The 20,404-nt window shown below is 38.5% G+C and overlaps 1 protein-coding gene across 2 annotated transcripts in view; it reads right to left on the reverse strand.

Moving 5' to 3' along the window:
- The window catches only part of LOC6504703, a 68,387-nt gene that overhangs the window by 45,089 nt on the left and 2,894 nt on the right, over nucleotides 1-20,404 (reverse strand). The window contains exons 2-3 of one of the 2 annotated variants that reach the window (XM_001966329.4): nucleotides 8,015-8,060; nucleotides 1,124-1,184 (exon numbers count right to left, since the gene is read on the reverse strand). The gene's annotated coding sequence lies outside the window, so the exon portion shown is untranslated. The remainder of the gene's footprint in view (nucleotides 1-1,123; nucleotides 1,185-8,014; nucleotides 8,061-20,404) is intronic. The other variant, XM_032453193.2, reaches the window with a different exon arrangement.

Consider the following 20,404-nt stretch of genomic DNA (forward strand, 5'->3'; position numbering starts at 1 on the left):
GCAGGATAATGCCTTAAAAGCCTGTGTCCTGGCCGAGGTCCTGGCACAGGAATGGCTTAATTGAAATCAATTAAAAATCAATCAACTCAAATGTAGTTGAAAACAATTTTTAATTGAAAGGCAAGAGAGGAGGTCCTGGAAGGACATGGAAAGGAAATGAAACTCACCTGCTTGGCAGTCCTGCGTCCTGTTCTACCTTCGTAAAAGCCCTGTTCAAGTGGCTCCTGGCCAGAGTCCTGGCAGCCGAGTGCATGAATATTTCACAAGGATAAATAAGGATAAAAACTTGAAGCCACTAGCCACTTGCCACCAGCCACTTGCCACGTATGAGCAATGGAATGCGGTTCGGTTTTGGTATTTGCATTCGCATTGCCGGGCAATTGAAGCGAAAATCAAAGAGCCAGGATTCGGGAGTCGGGAGGCAGAGAGCCAGGACTCAAAGGATATGCTTTTAAAAAAAAAACAAGCCAGAGACGACCACTAATGTTGTCTGCGGCAAGGATACCCTGGGAACTAGGCCTGCGAGGGTAGTTGAGGGCTTAGAGACACTTTTAGGCATGTCCTGGGAAGGACATTGGGAGAGGGGCTATTAGGACTGCCTGCATTATGAGGCCACTAGCCAGCAAACCAACAAACAAACAAACAAAACAACAAACAAACAAACTACAAATGGAATAACGAAAAAAAAGCCAAACTCATTTGAAAGCTATTAGCTGGAAAAGTTGGGAAAAAGTCGAGCAGAAAAGAAAGGAAAGTGGGGAAAAAGGGAGGAGAAAAGAGAAGAACGAGTAGGAAGGATAAGAACAAGGACTAGTACTAGTAATAAAAGTAGTATTAGTACTAGAACTACTAATATCACTACAAATAGTAGTAGAATTAGAGATAGAACCAGTATAACTACTACCTTTACTCTCAAAGGGACGCTGCTGCATAATGTACGGCAGGGAAATTAAGAGAGAGAGAGACAGAGAGAAAGAGCGACTAGTAGTACTACTAATTTTGCTATAAATAGATCCCATCTCCCAAAAAACCCCTATAAAGTGCCTATAATCCACATAATTCTATTTTTTCATAACTATTATTATTATAAAATATGTAATTATAATTATTTCTTACAACTTACCCCCTTATGATTTCTTAATTTAAAGTTTAAAGATGATATTTCTCCTTCCTCAGTTACAATTCTTAAAGAAATAGAGTTTTAAGAGAAAAAAATAATTAAATAAATATTTAGATAAAATTTTTCTTAATTTTAATCTTAAATATAATACTAATTATTAGTTAAACTCTTAAAAATAAAGTCTTAAAAGACAAAACTTAATCAAAAATAAGAGCAACTCCCCCCCCTTAACTTTTAAGGCGTTCATGCGTGGGTTTAGACCACGCCCCCTCTCTAATTTCTTTCTTCTTTTCTTCTTTTTCTTTTTCTTATTATTGTTGTTGTTGTTATTGTTGAAGGGTCGCCGAGAGGGGGCGCCACTCAATGTAATGAAGGTCATTAGAAATGTACTTTGAGGCCCCTCCCCCCCCAGATTCGCACAATAAAGTGCGTAGGGCCGGTATTGGCTTTCTCTTTCTAACACGCATCTTGCCTCTCTATCCGGTGATTTGGTCTTCCTTCTCTTTCACTAGCCCCCCTGACCCCCCCCCCCCCCCCCTTCCAGCTCTCGGAGCTCTTTGGGTCATTAGGTGGCGCCTGTCCATGGGCGCAGAACGTAATTAGTCAGAGGGACGAGGGACGAGGGACGATGACATCGAAACATGTAAAGTGGAGCACTCCAGTGACCCAACGATCCATGACCCCCATGACCCCATCACCCATAACCCCTCACCCCTCTCTCCTGTCTAATGGTAGTACTCCCCCCCTCTTAAGAACCAAAGTCTTCTACAAAAAGTTGGTAATTAGGATGTTTGTGATGCCGGCAGACAACAAGGGGTTAAGGTTTAAGGTTCACAGAGAGAGAGAGAGAGAGAGAGAGGGGGGAAGTGGAAGGTTAAGACTGAAAAGGATGAGTCCCCCCAGCCCCCCTCTCCTCTGCATTTGCAAATTAAGTCAACGTCTCGAGCTGAACTTGTTTAATTAGATTCCAGATTCCATCATTATATAATCGAGTCAACAGTGGCAACTCGACACGATTCCTTCTTGTTTGTCCTTTTTGTTTTTTTGTTCGTCCTTGACACTCCCCCCCTCCCTTAACTCTTTCAGGTGAAATGGCTATATGGCTTCTTCTCTCTCTCTCTTCCTTTAATTACAATCTTTTTTGGTAAATTGAAAGGGGAAGCTGCTCTTCTCTGCTAGTCTCTGCTTAACCCTTGACATCTTAACCCTTGACCCCTTAACCCCTTCTTGCCTTAACCCTCTAATTTGATTTCCATCTCAATGGCATGCCATCTCCATTCAAAAGTCCACACAGAACACGACAGGTGGAGGAGCTATTGGAGCTATTGGATGGAGGACGGAAGACGGCACTTGAATGCTCTTTCTTTTCTTTCTCAAAAGTCACTTATTGTCACCTTGTCCTTTGGAGGACTCTCTTTATCAATTTGTCGATCGATTTTCTATCGATTCCTATCAAAATTCTGAGATTTTCTAATAGAAACTCTAAAAAATTAAGACTTCCCCCATAGGAGACCTTCGGAAGTCCATAACTTGGACAATTTTTATCCGATCCTGGAAAGGAATACATTTATCGATTTGTATATCGATTATCTATCAATTTTAAACAAAATCTTCAAACAAAATTTTTTTTTGAATTTTTTCAAAATTTTCCTGGGGAGACCCCTTTAAAAATCAGGGTTTCTCTATGTGCCCACTTTGGAAGTCTATATCTCTGCCATTTCTTATCCGATCTTAGAAAGGAATACCTTTATCGATTTGTATATCGATTTCCTAACAATCCTCATTAAAATCTCAAAACAAAATATTTTTTCAATTTTTTCTCATTTTTCCTGATAGAACCCCTTTAAAATCAGCACTTTCCCCATATGGGCCCTGTCGAAGACTATAACTTCATCAATTCTTCTCCGATCTTAAAGAGGAATACCTTAATCGATATGTATATCGATTCTCCATCAATCTGCATCAAAATCTGAAAATGAAATATTTTTTAAAATTTTTTCATATTTTTCAGGGAGAAACCCTTTCAAAATGAAGAGTTCCTCCATATGAGACCTTGGAATGTCTATATCTCTGTCATTTTCTATCCGATCTTTGAGAGGAATACCTTTATCGATTTGTGGATTGATTATCTATCGATTCTCATCAAAACCTAAAAATAAAATTTTTTTTAGATTTTTTTAAAAAAATTTTTTATGGTACCCCTTGAAAAATTTTCCAATTTCCTTATAAGTCACCTTACGAAGTCTATATCTTTATCGATTCTTATCCGATCTTTTAAATGAGTACCTTTATCGATTTGTGTATCGATTTTCTATCGATTCTGAATAAAATCTAGAGACAAAATATTTTTTTTAAATTTTTTTCTAGAAAATTTTCCAAGGGTCTATGTAGAAAGGAAATCTATAATCCCTCAGCCTCTTAAATATCCCTCTTAATATCCTTAATATATCCCTTAATCCTTATCCCCTAAAATCCGTAATACCCCTCCAGTTAGGGTATTAAAATGGTAAAAAGAATTGGCGTCTTGGGAATTCCCCGAAACTCCAGCTCTTCTTGGGAGCCCTCCGAGCCAATCAATTTCTGAAAGCCGCCGGCAAGGCAACAATGTGGACTTGAGCTCCTCCTCCAGCTCCTGCTCCTGCTTCTCGTCCTGTTGCACTTGCAACAGTAAATCGCAATGATACCCCACTCGCCCCCTCCAATCAAAGTGTTAACAATATAAAATGGAAACTGTTCGGGAAAGCATTCCTTCAAAATGGAAAAATAGAAAAGCGGAAAATAGAACAAAAAAAAAAAGGAAAAAGGAAAATCTGAGGAAAAGCTGATTTACCGCTGAATGTGAAAATGTGCTGTGGCAAGTCCTTTTGACAATTTTGACTGATGGAATTGATAAAGGAGGCAAGACCAAGAGGCAAGGACATCAATGCCACTAAACAAGATAATAAAAAAAAAAATCAAATACTTTTTTAAATTAAATAATTTTAATTTTAAATAAATAGTATTTTTAGTATGTCCTTTTTTCAAAGGACTCTTGCACTCTCCCCGCCCCCCCGTAAGCAGAGCTCGGCGGCTTGCAACAATCTGTGGCAGGCTGACTGACTGACTGACTGGGAACATTGAACGCTCAAGTGGCACGACTTAGACGTCGACTTGTGTACTTATTTTTAAACGTATTAAGGATAGACGGAAGGATACTTGCTGCCAAGGATCTGCAGCAGCTGCAGCAGGAAGTCATGAAACAACAACAACAAGGACAACAGTTGCAAGTCGAGTGAAGAGTTGCAGACGAATTGCAATTGAAAGTGCAATGGAAGTTGGGGTTTTTTGGAATAAATGATGCAGATTGTGGAAAAAGGAGAGGTATTTTAAGGGGGGGTATTCATTCAAGAGGTATTAAAGGGGGTCTTTATAAGGAGGTATTAGAGGGAGGTACTAAATGGAGGTACTATAGGAAGGAGGTAAAAAATAGGATTAAAATAGGTACTATATGGACTATAAAGGTTCTGGAAGGTACTTAAGGGTGGTATTGTAAAAAGGTATTTTAGGGAGGGTATTCATAAAGAGCTCTCTCATATAGAGTTACTATGGAGAGACTCTATAAAGAGTCCTTATAAGGATATCCTATCCTAGAAGTATAATCCCTTATCCCCTTACACTCTCCAAAGATCTAATTACCCTTAAGCCCTAAGCTAATTATGGAAGCACCCCTTAACAGATACCCTCCCTTAACTGCCACAAGTCATAAATTATGCAAATATTCCCATTTCTTTTTGTGACATCTATAGGAAAAGTGTGAAATAGGAACCCCCCCTATTTTTTTTTCTCAAAAGTCATAATTTCCCGGCGTCCAGTATGAATTCGACAGTGAAAAGTGAAAAAAAAAGAGAAGAAGAAATGGCAATGGCTACCCCCCCTCTCGCACTTAACCCACTTAAAGTTGGCACAAAGAAAAAGTAAGGGGGGGAGGCCATGGTGTGGTGGCAACTTAATGTTGGGAATCCTTTTAAGCGGAATGAAAACTTCCCTTGCACTTGCCACTTGCCACTTGCAGTTGCAACTTTTCCGCCAAGTCCGATGATCCTTTCAGTCTCTGGTCCTTGGTCCTTGGTCCTTGGTCCTTGGTACTAGGACACCCCCTTTATGCCTCCTTTACTGTTATGTGTCCTCAAAATAAACGAAAAGTTTTCCAACATTTTTGAATTCTAGTTCCGCCAAGTTAACCCTTTCTGTTTCTGTTTTCTATTTCTGTTTGTGAACTACTACCCCCCTTTATTTCTCTCTCTCTCTCTGTCTCTAAAAATGTCATGTCGATCTCTTTCTTTTCAAGGAAAAGTGGCAGGAAAAGGTAAATATTTTTGTTACAAGTTCCAGGCAAGTGTTGGGGTTTAAGGGGTTAAGTAAGGGGGGGTTGTAGTTGGAAATTAGAAAGATTTAAGTTTTAAATAGGGGGATTAGTTTGGAGTTATTGTATCAGGATATAGTAGCTATCTACTCCTTAGAAACCAATAATCTATCTATAAGATACTCTATCTATGAGATACATGTGATATCTGGATATCAGGATAGAGATAAGGGTTAAAAATATATCCTAGAAATAAAAAAAAATGCTTAGAAACTAAACTATTTTTTAAGAAACCCCAAATATCAACAAGAAATAGATAGAAATACTAATAACAACCCCCCCTTTAGAGCCTCTTAAGCAGAAAAGATGAGAATATTGCATCGAAAACCCCCTAATCACTTTGCAAATCCCCCAGGACACCCCCTTAAAGCCCTGAACTTCAAAATCAAAGCCACATTAGGGGGTAACCCACAAGACAACTCCTAATGATGCCACAAACCGACAAGAATCAGGTTGTTTTTTTTTTATTGTACTTTGTATACAAGAGCACCCCCTCCCCAGGGGTTAACCTTCAGTTAAGGGTTTGTGGTGCTGTTTTTTTTTTTGTTATGAATACCCCCCCTTTGGTTGCCTCGAAATCGCAACAAATGCAAATTGTTGTCATTCAGTTTTCAATCGAGAGGGGGGGAGGATGGGAGTGTGTCTGAGTTGCTTCCCCCCTTGCCACACAAACACTCCCCCCCTTCCCCCCTGTTGTATATTAATGCGGCTGGGAAAGTAGCTTTTAATTAGCATGTTGTCTGCGGTTGCCATTACCCCCTACATGGTCTGCTACGCCCCTGATTATTCACAGGGCGAGTGAGTGACATACCCCCCTTTTTTCATCCAGGTGGCAGGTGGCAAGTAGTTTCGGGGGGTCTCTTGTAGCATCATGAGTGGCTTAGAGACCCCCCCCCCCTTTTTCTCGAACTTTTCAGGAGGGATTATGCGAGTGGCTTCCCCCCCTTATAGCCTCTTTGGGGATTACTTTCCCACAAAAGAGCCTCCCTCCTCCTCTTCTGGTCTCTCTTCCTGTTCTAAAATGCTCCCAAAATCCAATAATGATTCGATGAGGCTTCCCTGCCCCAAGCCCCTCTACTAAGCCCCACTCTGCCACTAATTGTGATATTTCTGGCATATGTTTTGAATTAAAACTCAATTAAAATTTCATCAGATTTCAATTAAAAGACAAATCTGATTCGGCTCTCGACGAAATTTCAAGTTTCCTCACACTTTTATGTTCATTTCGGTTTTGTTTCTCGTTTAGTTTTTAATTTGCATAATTATCTTGAAATGTTTACATTTTCTCTTTAAGGTTACAGCTTTCGTCACCTAAGTCGTTATTTGGTTCAAGTTTTGTGACAAAAATGGGTTAAATTTCAAAAATACCTTATTTTAAGTGATTTTTTTTTTAGATTTTGTTGGAAAATTGTTCTTAGAATGGCTTCTAGGTGAGCTGTGCGGCCTGTTTTCGTCACCTATCTGGTTATTTGGTCGAAGTTTTGTGACAAAAATGGTCTAAATATTTATTTTTCTGGATTTTTTTTGATTTTTTTGGAAAATATTTCTAAACTTGGCCTAGCTATGGCTCTTTTTGTGAGAAATTCGTTACCTTTTTGAATAACTGGCTTTAGTTTTATGACGAAAATGATGAAAAAATGTAGATTTCTTTTGATTTTGTTGGAAAATGGTTTCAAAAACTGCTTCAATTATTAAATTCAAGCCTAGCCATGTCATTTTGAAAGCAGTTTTCGTCTCCTATTTAGTCAAACTAGCAAAAGTCTTGTGACGAAAGAAGTCTAAGCCTAAAAACTTGAAAAATCAAAGTAAAAAATAAGCAAAAAACAGACCTAACTCTAATAAAAGTATACTATATTTTATCCCAAGTTTTCCTATTAATTTTTCCCTTAAATTCCTTAACTTTTTCACTCTTTTAAACCACTAGGGATTTTTATGGTCATTGGTCTTGAATGAAAGACTTGACTCGAAGTTCTCCCCACTATTTTTTATGTGTTTTTTACACTTTTTTTACTCTCTTTTTTTGTTTTTTTTTTTGTGGCAGAGTTTGAGGTTCCACGCTAATTAGACGGCACGCAGGCGCATGACACAAAGTGCTGTTGCTCTGATGATGATGATGATTGGAAATGGAAATGGAAAAGCTAGGGAGGGAGGGAGCTGCTATGATTATTAGGCATAAAGTGTTGCTGTTGTGCTTTTCTTTCTGTTTCTGTTTCTAACTTGGCTAGGCCCAAGCCCAGACCCAGGCCTAAGTAACACGATTTTTTTCTTCATTATTATTTGTTGGCACGCGATCTGGCAACTGGTTGTTGCTTTTCATGTTTCGTTGGACTTTGAAACTGTGTGCTAGTCAAGCAAGCTGTCGCCATCGTGTTGTGCTTGAGAACTGGGGACTGGAGACACAACAGAGACCTCACTCCCTCCCTCAGTAGTTCGCAGTTCGCAGTATGTATATACGATTGAATAAATTTAGAAATTATAGTTGATAGACTTACTTGCAATTAGTTAGTCTCGATGACCTCCTCCTCCTTGCTGAGAGATCTGAAAACAAATATTTATTGTCACTTTAATCCATCTATTCAGTTAATAGATCCAAATAATACTTTAATCTGCTCGAAAAACCCAATTATTGTAATCAAAGTCTATAATTTTTGTAGGGACAGACCGAAAAATGTGATATCAACCAGCTTCGATGATGGGGAAATAGTGACTACTTATCGGGAAGCCGCGCCACAGATACGGATTAGATAAGAGGCTCTGGCTCTAGCTCCCGGTTCTCTGGTTCTGTTGAACAAATTTTCTTATCTTGGCGACTCTGGCGCCCGAATTTTTCCACAAGGCTGCCCCCAAAAACAACCCTAACTACTATTCTACACAATAATTAGATACATCTGATAACTGATAGTATCTAAAGTTGAAAAATAAAGATAATCTTCTACTAGTGGCAGTTGCTATCTTATCTAAGTGGTCAGTAGTGGGTTAAGAAAGTGAGGGTTAAGGCAGAGCTCTCTCCCACTCTCTTCCAAGATAAAGAAAATGGCCAGACATTACATTTTCTGCTCCAGATACGCTTTCTTTTCATTTTACTTTTCAGCCAAAATACACACACACTCTTTTATACTAGCACCCCCCCTTAAAAAAGTGAAAATTGCATTTTCCTTCTCTTGCTCTTGTTTCCTTTACTTTTCCAATGATTTTCTTATGCCGCTCCAAAAATTAATTCAAAATTGCACGAAACTCCAATGGAGCCTCAAGATTTGCTTTCACAGCCGCCCCTCCCTAGTCTCTAGATAACAATTTTTTGCCCAAGGGCCTCTTATCATTTTGTTTCGATTCAAAACTAAAAGCCAAACGGTGTAGACTGATTGTTTTTAGCAAGAATTTAAGGAGAAACATTACAGTTTATGGTTTCTAGGCAGAAATAGCCACTATTTTCACATTTTTAATGGCTGCTTTCGTCACCTAACTGGTCATTTGGCCAAAGTTTTGTGACGAAAGCCCTTTTCTTTAAGAAGAATTGAAACAAAAGACTTAAAACTCTATAGTTAATAGTTTCTAGTCAGATATAAACACTTTTTCACAGTTCTTGGTACTAGGTTCGTCACCTTTTTGCTAAGCTGCCTAAAGTTTTGTGACGAAAGCCCTTTTCTTTAAAAATAATTGATTTTAAAGAGTAGAAGCTCTATAGTTCTTAGTTTCTAGTTAGAAATAAGCAGTTTTATCTCTATTTTCTCACCCATTTGTCACTTAACTGGTCATTTTAGTCAAGATTAGTGACGAAAACTCTTTTCCAACGAAAAATAAGTAATGAAAAACCTCTTGTAATAACATTTTAAATAAAAATTAATATAAAAACCTTGAATTTCTAAATAGAACTCTTAACATATCCCATTAGCTTCTAAACCATTTGATTTTCTGTCATTTTTGGCTTCCATTTCGTGCAATTAAACTCATTATCGCTTAAGTATAACCCCCCTTGTTGTTATACAACACATAAGGCTAGATAGTATCCCCCCCTTTTCGAAAAATACTCCATACTAGCCGCCATCGACCTCATGCCCGCTTTACTTGAAAAATGAAAGTTTTTGCGTTAATTTCAAATGTTTATTAACGCGATTATCGGGCATTAAATGTTCGTTTGAAAATTACCCGCACTGATGTGATGTTGTTGTCGGTTTGTTGGTTTTGTGGTTGGCATTTGGAAATGTATTTTTAGTGTCTCGATTATTTGGGATCGGGAAACTGTTGAAAGCGATGACATCTAATCAATTTGCTATGCACTGTGTGCTGTGTGCAGTGGCTCTTCCCCTTTTTTCCTCGCTCAATGGCTGCAGTTTTAATTAAGTGTTTAATTAATGATGAGCCTCCTCGAAAAGGGGGGCAATTGGCTCTGGGAATGATAGCTTCCAGTCTAACAACACTTGTTTGTAACAATTTTTATAACATATATAATAAATATAATAAATATAATATTTATAATATATATAATAAATCTCCTCCATTAGCCCCTATATTATGTCCTATATGATTCCCTATAATAACCCTTAGTAATACTCTCCTTTTTTGCCAACTTTCCTTATGCAATTACACGCATTATCCATAAAACACCCCTCGCTCTGAAGGGTCGGCAAGGGAGAAACAAAATAAAACACAATCGCAGACTGTTTATCTTTAGTCCTTTTGCTTCCTTCCGCTTCCTTGGTTGTGGGGGTGGACCCGGACCCGGAAAAGGTCCGACCTTGCCCTAGGGTCCAATACGACATAAACGTGTGTGTGTGTTTCGAGCATTTTTCATTTACATTTTCAATAATAATTCGTTGGCCTTGACTTTGGGCCGAAAGAGGGTTCTTAAATAGCCACCCCAGTTGTTGTTGTTGTTGTTGTTTGTCCCTCATTGCCAAACATTTATTTATTATGGCCATCGTAATCGTTTAAGGCAACAGCACAAGCAGAATCAGAAGCAGAATCAGTAGCAGAATCACCAATATCACAAAATAGAAGAAAAAAAGCAAAGAAATTATTCAATAGTGCAAATTTGTGGCCCCCCCCCCCCCCCCCCCCCACGTTGGGCGCCAGTTCAACATTCACCAATGGGCGTTGTGAGTCGTGGGCGTGTCCATGCAAATGAAAAAGGGAATTGTTATAAATTGTCTCTCCCAACACAAGAAAAAAAAAAGGTCCTTCTCCCTCAATAAGCAGAATGTATCTCTGAGATATTGTATCTTTGACGTGTAAGCGATTTGCTTTTGGGGCGTGGTAATGGGCTTTTTTTTTTTGTTTTCTTCCAACTTTTATTTATGATTTCCAGTTACAGCTTCCAGTTTCCAGTTTCCAGTTCAAATTAGAACTCTTCCAGTGGGCAGGCCCCGTATCTCTTGCCACTCAGTCCAGAACCAGTTCGAGAAACGGAAACCCAACCTGATGGATGCCAATACCTCTAGTCTGTAGAACTGGTTTCTTGGGGTGCCTGCGTGGGCGTGGCTGGGGAGGCGTTGGAGGAGGCAACAAACAAATGACCAAAAAACGAAACCAAACCATTTTCAAGGCGATTTATCACAAAAGGGGGACAATCCCTCGGATATCCATCGAAAATAACAGAAATCTCAGCTCCCAGCTGACTTCCCAGCTGACACAACTGTCCAAAATGCAAATTATTCATAAGCAGGGCAAATAAACAGCTTGCCACACCGAAAAAAAAAAACAAATGAATGGCCAGAATTAATGTTGAAAGTGGGTCCGGGAGTGACCAACCACATCCGTACACCTCGCTCCGCACATATTTATGATTTTGTTGACCAAAGCCAACCCGAAAACCCGAAAACCAAAAACCCAAACCCCAAAACCCAATCCATATCCGAATCCCTCCACTTGACGCCTGCGGTTCGATGGGAATTTCAAGCTCCACCCCCGCCCCCCCTCTGTATATCTATACCCGCCCTCTGATAAGCCGCTTAACTGTTTGTGCTGCACAAATATGTTGAGGCGTTTGTCCAAAAAGGAGGCGTGGCAGCCACTAGTACGCCGCAATTGTGTTTGTTCTTCTCCTCCTCCTACTCCTACTCCACGTTGCAAGGGGGTTCTTCCAACATACCAGGTGATAAGTGAGAAAATGGGGGGGAATAGGGGGAGGGGGAGGGGGAGGGTAATTCAAGGGGTTAACGGTAAGTACTCTCTTTCAGGTATTTATGCTCTTAATAAGGGGGGGAGTTGGTATTAAAAGTGTTCGGGAATTTGTTTTAAAATTGATTTTGGGAAGTCAGTTGGAAGATTGGAGTTTTAAACTCAAAATTATGCAGTTTTTTGAGGTTATGTCAGAAAAAGAGACATGTTATTACATGCTTTTGACAGGATTTTAAGTTGAGTTCGAAGATTGGAGTTTTTAACTCAAAATTAGGCAGTTTTTTGAGGTTATGATATGAGAAGAGACATGTTTTTAGAGCTTCTTATGTGTTTTTACAGATTTGAAAATGTTTCTGAAGTATTTTTACATGTTTTTGTCCAGTTTTGACATGTTTTTTATATGTTTGTGCCAGATTTCAACTTCTCTATGCACTTTTTTCAATGAAATTCGAAGAATGAAGTCAAAAATGAAGTATTTTTCAATTCTCTACTCCAAAATTCCATAAAAACTAATCCAAAAAGATCCTCTACACCATTTTTTATGCAAAAAAGCAATTCTCCAACCCATAAAAATGCCCCTTCTTTCACCAAAAAATCCAATTAAAATATCAAAACATTTCCAATTGATTTCCCCCGTTGATAACCAAATTATCCAATACAATGGAGAGAAGATTACGCCAAAGATTTTCCAACTTTTCTTCTTTTTTTTGCCATTTTTTTGGCTTTGGCTAACCTCCAAGTGGAAGTTGCAACCTCCACCGAAAATTGCATTTGCGGGAAACCTTTGCCGCGACCTATCCTTCCCCCGAAACCAAAAGGTGGTCGAGAGCTTGCCACTTTTGACATTTTCGAAGAGCAGCTCGTGCAACCAAATGGGGCAAGGCGGCAAGAGCTGTTTGGTTTGGCAATAAATCTCCAGTCTTTTTTTATATTTTTTTTTTCATCCAGCAGGTGAAGCGCCAAAAGGATAAACGCAGGGGCGTATGGTTCGAAAACATCTTCCTGTTTTGGATTTTATTTTTATTTTTTGTATTTATTTTTTTGTTGAAAAGTTGAAGAAAGTAAAAGTTTGTCGAAAGAGAGGCCAGAGAGACTCCGAAATCTATATATTCAAGATGATGGATATAGTGCGAGGGGCACTCGAGATGGAAATGGACTGGGACTGGGGACTGTGTGGCATGAAAATGAAAATGAAAATGAAAATGGAGTTGCCTTGTGCAACTTTCCACAACACAGCCTCAGCTACAGCCCCCCCTCTTACCCCTCGGGCTGTGCCACAGCATATATTTTTTAGACAATGCGCGATATGGCAGCCAGATAAACGAGACGAGACAAAAAATACTTGAAGAAAAATATAAAAAACGAGGCGAAAAGAAGCGAAATGAAACGAAGACATTGCTTTCGTGATGAAAAAAGTAGAGCTCAGGCCGAGATAGAGGCGAATTGGCATATAAATTATGATATATACGCAAGAAATTAAAGATTTTGAATAATTTTGAGGTTAGGATTTAAAAAACAATCATGTTTCAAGACGTCTGCAGCATAAATTTCAAGATTTGATGGATTTTTGAGGTTAGGATTCAGAAAACAATCATGTTTCTACATGTTTGCAGCAAGAGTTTCAAGATTTTAAAGAGTTTTGAGGTTAGGATTCAAAAACATACTCGTTTAAACATGTCTGGAACAAAAATGTAAAGATTTTTTAGAATTTTGAAGTTAGGATCCAAGAAACAATCATGTTTCAACATGTTTTCAGGAATAATATCAAGGTCTAATTGATTTTTGAGGTTAGAATAAAAAAAAAATTATGTTTCTACATGCCTGTAGCAAGAATTTCACAATTTTACAGAGTTTTAAGGTTAAGTTATATAAAATTACATGTTTCTACATGTTTTTGAACTTTAAAACATGTTTTTTTTTTTTCAAATAAATCTTCAAAAAATAGAAATCAGCAGCCTGAGTCAGTTTCCTGACTCCCCCTGTTATAAAACACTTCCTTTCATAACACATAACAAGTATAATGCCATTATAACTCTTTAAGATTTCCATGTCTTTTTAGTTTTTTGGTTTTTGGGCAAAAATTGGTTCATGGGTCGCTGACCAATGACCAATGCCCCTTGAGGCATGGACACATATCATGCATATGCGGCAATTAAGTCGAGGCACAAACAAATAAAAAGCAAACTCATTTTAGGCCCCACAACATCACATACTTAGCTCTTGACTCTCGACTCTCGACTCTGTTTAGTTTTGGGATCATGTTGGGGGCCAGATTTGCACAAATCGGTTGGCTGGCTCTCGGCTCTCGGGTCAGGGCTGTCTAATTGAGCAATTGTCTCTGAGGGGCAGGTCTCTGAGGCAGGCGATGACTAGCGGGCCGTGGCATTCGATCGAGAGGATCACTTGCCACTGCACTTGAGAAAAGTCTCTTTGAGAAAGTGTCTCAAGTGCAAGGCTTTAAATTTCATAAAATAATCCACCTTTTAATCCTTCTCCCTCAACTGTTTGCAGATCATAGTCAAGTACTCTCCACTCTTCAGTCTCTAGTCTTCAATCTCTAGTCTTAAGATTGCATAAGACTATGACATGACATTTTTTATCGATCGGTGGATGGGAAGCCTCCTCTTCTAGTGCTTCTTTTTTTGTCTCTCGAGTCATGAAATTTTATAATCCTCCACCAGACCACATGGGTGCGACATTCGAGAGGGGGGCTTGGTCGGCTCGAGAGGAACTCTTCCAAAGAAGCGGCAACCAGCCAGCCAGAAGAAGCCAAACACAAAGAGAGCTTCAAATGGCTCCGCTTCATTGCACAAAAGGCCGACCGAACTTGCTGCATGCCCCCAACTCCTGCCTCGCTTATCATCTCCTTTTCGGGCCTCTTGCCACTCCTCCTACGCCCCTGTCTCAACCCTGCCTTTGTGGCAACAACTTCAGTTGCACCATTCCCCCTTTTCTTGAGGTCTGGGCTTTGTCATTACGAGTGTTTGGAGGTTTCTGCTACTCAGCCGTACATTGTTTGGCAGCGACAGATGTAATTATTAAAATTATTACATGTTTTTACAGGTTTTACATGTATTTTTAATGATTATACATGTTTTTACATGATTATTACATGTTTTTACATGATGAGCCATGATAATACATAATTTTAGCACATTTTAACATGATTTATGCATTTTTTTACAAGTTTTTACATGTTTAATTGATATTATACACGTATTTTTCATGATTATACACGCTTTTACATGATAATACAGGTTTTGACATGATCATGTATATTTTTACATGATTATACATGTTTGAACATGTCTTTTTTACTCGATTTTACATGATTATTCAATATTTTACATGATTATACATGTTTTTTATGATTATAAAGGATTAAACATGCTCAGACATGATTTTTAAACGTTTTCACATGTCCGAACATGTCTGAAACCATTTCTGCAAGTCTAAACATGTTCATGAATCATTATACATATTCCTACATGATTATACATGACTTTACTTGATTGAACATATTTATGCAAGTTTCTACAAGTCAAAACATGTTTATTTTCTTAAAAAAGACCCCATAAACAGTAAACAATTGAATTTTTTGTAAAGTATTTTGAATATTTCTTTAAGCTCTTTAAAAAAAGCCTATTTTTTAAATGGATTTTAAGGCAAAAAACGCAACTCCCCTGAGCAGAAGCACAAAGAGGCATCGCATTTTTCAGGCGTTGACAAATTCGAAGCCAAAGCCCCAAAAACAAAGCAACAAAAATAAAAGTTTCAACAAAAAATAAAAATGGAAAAAAAAAAGACAAAGCCGAGAGACAAAATAAGGCGGCGAAATATCAGCGTCATCGGCATATCGTCATCGTCATCGACATCGATAATCGAAAAGAGTGGGAGGCTGTGGCAAGGGAGGCGTGGCAGTGCCTTTTGCGAAGGGAAATTGAAAGCAAGCTACGAAAAAAAGCTAAAAAAAAAAAAAAAAAAATGGAAATATTTTGAATATTTTCACGTGCATTTGCATAAACGGGGCTGATGGGGAGGGGGGGAAGAGGTGGCAGGGGGTGGACAAGGACAAGGGGAAATCCCGTTGACATCCCTCTCTCCCTCTCCCCCTTCCCTCTCTCTTGGTGCACTTGAAACTGAAGCCTTAGCCCGAAATGCAGCTGCAGCCGCCACAGCAGCAAAAAGCTTTTTGGCAATTTGCCTTCAAATCGCTTCTCTTTTTTTCGTCCTTTTTTGGTCCTGCCACCCCTGTCAAGTGGCAGAGAAGAGTGGAAGACCAGCCACGCCCCCTCAACACTACCCAACTTTAAAGAGAATGAAATGGAAATTCTTATCCTTTTTCCCCAAAAAAAAAAAAAGAAAAAAAAGAAAGAAACTAAAGTCCTGTTGTAGACAGAGTCCTGCCACAATTCTAGTTGCTTCTTGCCACAAAAAGTGTGGCAGGAAAGAGAGGCCACCCCGCCACCTGGCCAATGTCTAGAGCTCTGTTCTATTTCTGTGGCAATTACCGGTTCTTGCCCCCTTCTTGAGATAGAGATCCTGCCCCTGATGTGGCATCTGGCTGTGGCACTCTTGTTTATGTGGCAAGGCAGCTAGTAGCTTGTGGCATTTCTTCGGAGAAACGCTGCCGTCGTGTGGCACGCATGAGAGAAGAAGATTTCTCGCATGACCCTGAAATTCAATCGCAGCTCTCACTCTAGTTCTCTTTTTTAATCATTTTTTGGTTGATTTTTTAATTAAATTTAAAAAAAAGGGGGTACAGTGAGAGAAATAGATTGTAGGTTGTAGATTTTGTAGTTTTCTAAAGATTGGTCTTCCTTTTTTGGGAGATTTAGGTGCTTTTTTGGCCTCATGATTCTTCAGAAGAATCTGAAGACTGTCTTCTATACCATCTATGTAGACCTTAAAATACATAGAATTGAAAAGTTTCAGGCACTTTCTATGCCATTTTGGTAAAAAGATCTTGAAAAGTATCGATAGTTCGAACTCTATAACCCTTTTTTAAAACAAATCTTCTCTTTTTTAGGCTGAAAGTCAGTCTTCTACAGAAGAATTGTAGGAAGATACCTCATATCCCTCTAATAGACCTCAAAATACATAGAATTGAAAAGTTTCAGGCACTTTCTGTCATTTTGGTAAAAAGATCTTGAAGATCATATGAAGTTCGAACCATTCCCCCTCTCTAAGAACTCTACACTCTATCTACACAGACTCTACATAGATTCTACACAGATGGGACTATCTCTCCAAGACTTCTGAACTCATAATTCGCAGATTTAATGATCATTTTAGGCTGGGAGGCTGTTAATCATCATTGGAGGGGCATGTGGAGCTTGTGTTTCTTTCTTTGGGAAGAACATGCCTTGTCTTCTACCCTTCTTCCTCCTTCCTCTTTCTTCTTATATTCTTACAAAAAAAAAAAAAGAAAAAACTAAAAACTGAGAAGACAGCAGGAATTTGTTGAAGAAACAAACACAACAAACACACACAGAAACAACAAACAACATGAAACCGGTTGCCTTTTGCATATTTTTTCTTCTTCTTGGGGTTAGCTCCCCCCCTTTTTTTATGCTCTACCCACCCCCCTCGAAGCTCCTCTCTTTCTTCCAGTCTTTGGCTCTTTCTTGGGTCTTCAATCAATCGAAGCAGGCTCTCAATCAGTTGGAGGATTCTTCGCTCTCTCTCTCTCTCTCTCTTTGCAATTCTTCTGAAGAATGCCAGAAGAATCTTAGTTTCTATAGAGGCAGTGAAGGAATTCAAAGCAAGCTTCTGGATTAATTTATTAATTATATAATTAATTAGAAAAATATAAAAATTAAAGAAATAAAAAAAACAGAGAGAAACCCTCTTCACAGTTCCCCTCCAAAAATTTTATTTTTTTTTTGTGAAGAACAATTGCCGGGGCAAGCTGCAAGATGCAACTGAGCACATGTGCCACCAAATTATTCACACCTCCCCTTGCCACCACGCCCTTGCCACCTCTCCCCACCTACTCTACACAAACACACTCCCCTTTCCATTCTCCATTCTCCACTCGACTCGAGTTGAAGCAGCTCCTCTCTCTCTCGCTTTCTCGCTCGCACTTCGCAAATCAGCCACGCCCACTCGAGACGCAACAGCCCTCCTCCTCCTTCTCCTCCACCCTCCAAAACAAACTCCAATTTCAACTCCCCAACACCAAACACTGAACAGTGAACACTGAACACCGCATTATTATTTTAATTACACACAAAAAACAACAACATGCAACAACAACAACATGCAACATATGCACAAACATTCCAACTACAGTAGAGGGCACAACGATAGGGGTTGTGTCTTTAGAACAATTTTTTATATATAAAAAAAATATAAAAATATAAAATTTTAATATTTAAATCATAAGAATAATTATATTAATAATAATAGAAAAATTAGATTAAATAATTATAACAAAAAAATATATTAAAATGAGTCCAAAGAGCCAGAATTTTAAGATTTTCAGGAGAAGCTTTGCCAAGATTTCAAGATTTGCTTCAATTTTCTTATCTTAAAAAAGAGATAATATATCTTCTTATATATTTCCCTTAACTCCCTCACTAGCTCCTGTTTCCTTGACCTCCACTGTAATCAGCATGCATATAAAGAGTGAGAGAGACCCCGAGATCTCAGCACGAACACGACTTTAGCAGCACTTTGGAGCTTGGGAGTTTGGGAGTCTCGGACTCTCCTCTCCAACTCCACCTCTCAAGTGCACTCGACGACAAAAAAGGGCGACACAAATGCGCCCCCACCATATGAGGCATGTGGCATGGGGCATGGGGCATGGAACTGTACAAGAGCTAAAAGCCGGGACAAGGAGCAACTGTAACTGCAGCACACGTGTTGCACCGATTTGGCAACCAAAGTTGGTGGCAAGAGCCAGACAATTACGTTGCAAGTTCCCTTTTATTTTTTCTTGATTTTATTTTTAATTGAAAAGTAGGGAAATTATTTAAAAACAAAAAAAAAACAACAAGGTTCTGCAACAAGATAAGAGTTAAGAAAATAAATGAAATAGAATACTAAGCTTAAGAGGCAAAAAATGAAGAGTCTTGAGGCCTCCAAAGTCGCTTTTTATTTTCAACAATTTTCAGTTTTCGAGGCATTGTCGCTTCTCGATTGTCTGCCTCTTGTTGCATGCCTCTTGCCTCTTGCTAGTCCCTCTCTCTTGTCTTCAAATAATTTTTATATTTAGCCGCCGCTGCCTTCGACTTCTTTTCAGCAAAAAACCAACAAAAAAAAAAAACTGAGAAAAAATCGGCAAAAATTAACCAGAGGCAGACATTTCGTGTGGCACGATGTGCTTGCAACTTATATATATAGAATTGCAACAATGCGAACACGGCATCTCCGCTCGAGAGGCGAAGAATCAGTCCCAAGATGGTCTGGCAGGCAGGGGTATTGGTTTTTAAGGCTTCAATAGTTTCGATTAATCGATTTGTACTAATTATTTTAGCTTGGAAATCGATTATTTCATCTTAGAATAAAATTTAAGGGAGGGATCTGCTAGTTTAGGCTTCTTAAAGGGGAAGAATTAGGACAAAAGTATAAAAAGATTGTTTTCAAAGCTTCGATAACTTTTATTAATCGATTTTTATTGATTATTTTTGCACAGAAATCGATTATTTCATCTTAGAAGCAAAGAAAGAGCAAGCTTAGGCTTTTTAAATGCAAAGAATCAGGCCAGAAGTCTCTGAAATCTAATTAGATAGTCTTTAAAAGAGTCGATAACTTCGATTAATCGATAAAAGTCTTATCAAAAGTTCAAATAAACAAATTACAAATAATATTTCAGGCTAAAACCATATTTAGGCCAAGAAAATCACATCTTAAAAGCAAAGAATCAGCCAAGAAGTCTTAGAAACCCGAAAATAGAAGGTTATAAGCTTTGATAACTTCGATAAATCGATAAAAGAGCTATCTAATGAACTTATAAACATTTCCCAAGCAATATTCAAGCCTAAGACAATAAGAAATCAAGGAAAATCACTTCTCAAAAGCAAAGAACTAACAAAAAAGTCTTTAAAATCCCCAAAAACCCACTTGAAAGCACCCATAACTCCAATTAATCGATAAAAATGCCACCTAAAAGCCAAACAAAGCAATCCCAGAACAATATTCAATCAAAAGAAGGTCTATTAAGCAAGCGATTACTTTGCACTTGGCATTTGAGAGCGGAACAGAGACTATCTAATCAGCAGAGTCCACAAAATAATCAAATCACGAGCGAATCAATAAATAAGGCGGAGATAAAAGGCAATCTGCTTTCGATTAAACAGATTGATTGTCGATTGTTTTCATTAATCGATATTTTAAACAAAACAATAGACTTAAGGTAGAGCTAAGAACTAAGCTTCAGTGGCATTAATTATTGAAATATATTTATGAGTCTAACGAGGGGAAAGTTGGGGGAAAAAATACCTGATAGCCTGGGGGACTATGGGATATGGTATCTACTTACTCGACTCTCACTTTCGGGGGCAAGAAATGCGAAAAACATTATCCACACACGCCGCTAATTAAACAGAAAACAAAAGACAAACTTTTTGATGTATTTTTGATTTGATTCGAGTGTTTTTTTTTGAGTAGGGGGCGCCACTCAGACAGTCAGACTGACAGTCTTTTCTCTTCGATTTTCTCGATTGATGTCTCTGTAAGGGCCAAAAAAAAAAGGCGAAAAAAAAGCAAAAATTTGCAAGTAGATTTATGAGATTTTGGTTTCCGACATTCGATATGCGTAG

This window comes from Drosophila ananassae, chromosome XL (genome assembly GCF_017639315.1).
Source record: "Drosophila ananassae strain 14024-0371.13 chromosome XL, ASM1763931v2, whole genome shotgun sequence".
NCBI classification, from domain to species: Eukaryota; Metazoa; Arthropoda; class Insecta; order Diptera; family Drosophilidae; genus Drosophila; species Drosophila ananassae.